Here is a 3,582-nt window from a genome sequence, read left to right on the forward strand (position 1 = left end):
TAGAATGGTTCCATCTCTTCAGTCCTGCAGCATCTGTTACTGGCTGACTTCTTGATGTTAGCCATTCTTTCTTTGGTGAGATGAAATCTCAGTGCTGTGTTAATTTGAATTTCTCAAATGACCAATAATGTTGAACATTTTTTCATATATTTACTTCCTATTTGTATTTCTTCATCTGAAAAGTATTCATTTAAGGTGTACATTCTTGGATTGAGTTTTTGATTTTGAGGTCTAATTTTTAAAAAATTCTTTACATGTTCTAGATAGAAGGCTTTTGTTGCAGGGACAGTTGGCTATAATTCTTTCTTGATTGGTTTTCTTTTAACTCTGTTGAAGATTTCCTTTGAAGTACAGAAAGTTTTTTGAGAAGAAGAGATCTCAGTTTTTGATTCTTTAAAGTGTTTCCTGTGCATGATTTTAATGACCTATCTTTTCAACCCTATGTCTTAAGGCTTCTACCTACATTTCCTTATAGAAGATTTAGCGTATCTGTTCTAATATTTAAATCTTTTATCCACTTTGACTGAAGTTTAGTGTATGGTGATAAACATGAGTCTAATTTTAAGCCTTGAGATGTGGAAAGTTAGTTTTTTCAGCACCATTTATAAAGAGGCTATCTTTCTTCCAGTAAACATATTTGGCTCCTTTATCAAAGATAAACTGGCTGAGTGTGTTTGCAGTTGTATATGCATCTTATAATCTGTTCCATTGATCCTCAGGTCTGTCTGTAGGCCAGGACCATGCCAATTTTTCCGGAGTACCTTTACAGTATAATTTCAGGTCAGGGATTTTGATACTTCCTGCCTTTCTTTTCTTCTCCAGGTTGCTTTTGATATGCTGCATCTCTTCTGGTTTCACGTAAATTTGAAGAAAGTTTTCTTCAAATGGATGAGGCAGGATGATGCAGGATGAGGCCAGATGAGGCAGGAGGAGGCAGGAGGAGGCAAACTCACTGAAGAGTTTGAGAAAAGTAGGCATTAAATTTTCTCTAAATTTCTTGTATAATTCTGCTGCGAATCCATTTGGACCTGCGCTTTTCTTTGTTGGTAGGTTTTTGTTACATTTTCCATTTGATTTCCCATTATTGGAATGTCATTTGTAACTCAAAAATTGTTCATTTCCTGAGAGAAAAGGTTTTGGACGTTAGTATTGATGTTCTGAATTTCTCTAGGTTCTGTAGCTATTTCATCCTCTTCATTTCTTATTGCATGAATTATTTTTTTTCCTTGTTTTGATTAGGCTGGCTAAAGTTTTATCAATTTTCATTATTCTTTCCAAGAATGAACTGTCATTCATTTATTCTTTTCACTGTTTTCCTTAACTCCATTTCATTAATTTCTACTTTAATTTTTATAATTTCTTATCTTTGTGCTTTAGGCTTGACTTGCTGTTCTTTTTCCAGAAGGTTGACCAGCAGCATAAGATCACCTGATCTTTTCTTTTTTGGTAGAAATTTATTACATTTTTCATTTCATCTCCTATTATTGGCATTTCATTTGTATCTAAGAAAGTGTTGATTTCTTCTGTGTTTTTCACCCCATGAGAGTAAGATTTTAGCGCTAAGTATTGATGATCTTCTGGGTTTAATTTATTTGAGCTTGTTCTGTTTTCCTAATATGCAAATTTACTGCTATAAATTTCCTCTTAATACGGCTTTCACTGCACTCCAAAGTTGTATCTGCATTTTTCTTTGGTTGTAAATATATTTAATTTTTTTCTTTCATATCATGTGTGACCCACTGGTTGCTTAAGAGGTTGCTATTTAATTTTCATGTGTTTATGTTGTTTCTTTTGTCAATAATTTCCTGTTTTATTGCACTGTGGTCTAATCGTACATATAGGATAATTTTAATTCCTTTGCAATTATTTTAGAGTTCTCTGTGCTTCAGTATGTTCTTTTTTGAGAACAGCCATGTGCAGCTGAGAAGAATATGTGATCTGCTGTTGCTGGGTGAAACACTCTGAGAAGTTCTACCAAGTCTATTTCTTCATATTTCTAGTTTAGTTGTGTTATGTGCTAATTTTTTGCCTAGTTGATCTATTTCTTTGTGGTAGTGGTATGTTAAAGTCCCTCATTACAATTCTTTTATTGCTCCATTGATTTTATATGCCTGTTAAAATTTGTCTTATGTCAGTGATTGCTCTTGCATTGGGTGCATACATATTTATAATTGTTATCTCTTCCTCTTACAGTTTTCCTTAACAAGTATGTAGTACCTTCTTTTATCTCTTTGGATGATTTTTGGTTTAAAATTAATATTGCAAGGAACAGAATAGCTACCGGTGCATTTTTCTGATTTACTGTGACATGGAGAATTATTTTTCAACTTGTGAGTTTTAGTCTATGAATTTGCATTTGAGTTAAATGTGTTTTTTATATGTAACATATTATTGAATCTTGTTTCTTAATCCAATCTGCTAGTCTGTTTCTTTTGATTGGGTGAAATGAGGCTGTTTACGTTGATGTCTATAACCTATGTATTGGCTTACGTTTGTCATGTAATTTTCCTGATATAGGCTCTGTACTTCCCAACTTTTTAATTACTCTGTTTTGTGGTTTCTTTCTATTGCTCTTGAAGCTGTTTCCACTCTGTCTCTTTCTAGAATATCTGTCAATAGTGTTAGGTATGAACCCACAGAATCGATCAGTCCAGGCACTCTTACATAAGTAAACGATATATTGGGGACATCAAGCAGCCTGGATGTCTAGAAGACCAAGACATCAGTGAACAAACGGGGGAGCGCAGGGACATTTTAGGATCTTATAGAGAGGGTGATCAATGGCTGGAATGGATGAAGGAGAGCTAATCTTTGCAGGGCTACCTGACTTGTGTGGGACCTTTAATGTTAACAAAGGAGAGTTTTGTGGTTGTTTACCCAGGGCACAGTCAGGTGGATCTGTTCTGCAGTTATGATTTTGGCTCTGCTTTGGAAGAAGGGGGAGAGATTTTGCAGTGCAGGGTGCCTAAGAATCCAAGAGGGAGAGTGTTTGGGGAAAGGTGCCTGGGAAAATTTGAATCTTGACCTATCAAACAGTCTTTGTAGGCTTGGTTTGGTGATCATGAATTTCTTCAGTTATTGTTTGTCATGCAAGGATCTTATCTCACCACTCAATTTGTTATATGGTTTTGCAGTGCACATCAGTCTGGGTTAGATGTTGTTTTCTTTTTTTTTTTCATTACAATTTTCTTTTATTTTGAAGAATAAAAGAAAGAGCAAGAAAAACACAAGTAAAGACAGAAACAGGGTAACATGTAACAATACATACGTTACAGATTTTTAAAACAAGAATAGCTGATTAACAGTGATTGATATATTATCTCTTTTTATCATCTAATCTGTTGTGCAAATTAACAGATACAGTTATACAAGATGGAAAATATGATTGAATATTACAACATGCTTTCAAAAAATTTTAAATTTTTGTTCTTGACTTTAGTTTTCTTTCACCTTTTTTTTTAAATGAAATTGCTTAATTCTCTATGTTTTCATGTTTTTCTTTTTCCCTATGTCTTACAATTTCTTTTTCTTCTCAGCTTAGTATTTATTGATGAGTCATTCCTTGGAATAAAATTTACTTCA

The 3,582-nt window shown here is 33.7% G+C and overlaps 1 protein-coding gene across 1 annotated transcript in view; it reads left to right on the forward strand.

Annotated features, from left to right (window-relative positions):
• LOC101591665 (UDP-glucuronosyltransferase 2B31-like) overlaps positions 1 to 3,582 on the forward strand; it is a 210,242-nt gene that overhangs the window by 117,965 nt on the left and 88,695 nt on the right. The window lies entirely within an intron of this gene.

The sequence above is a fragment of the Octodon degus genome, unplaced genomic scaffold (genome assembly GCF_000260255.1).
Source record: "Octodon degus isolate 3935 unplaced genomic scaffold, OctDeg1.0 scaffold00499, whole genome shotgun sequence".
Taxonomy (NCBI): Eukaryota; Metazoa; Chordata; class Mammalia; order Rodentia; family Octodontidae; genus Octodon; species Octodon degus.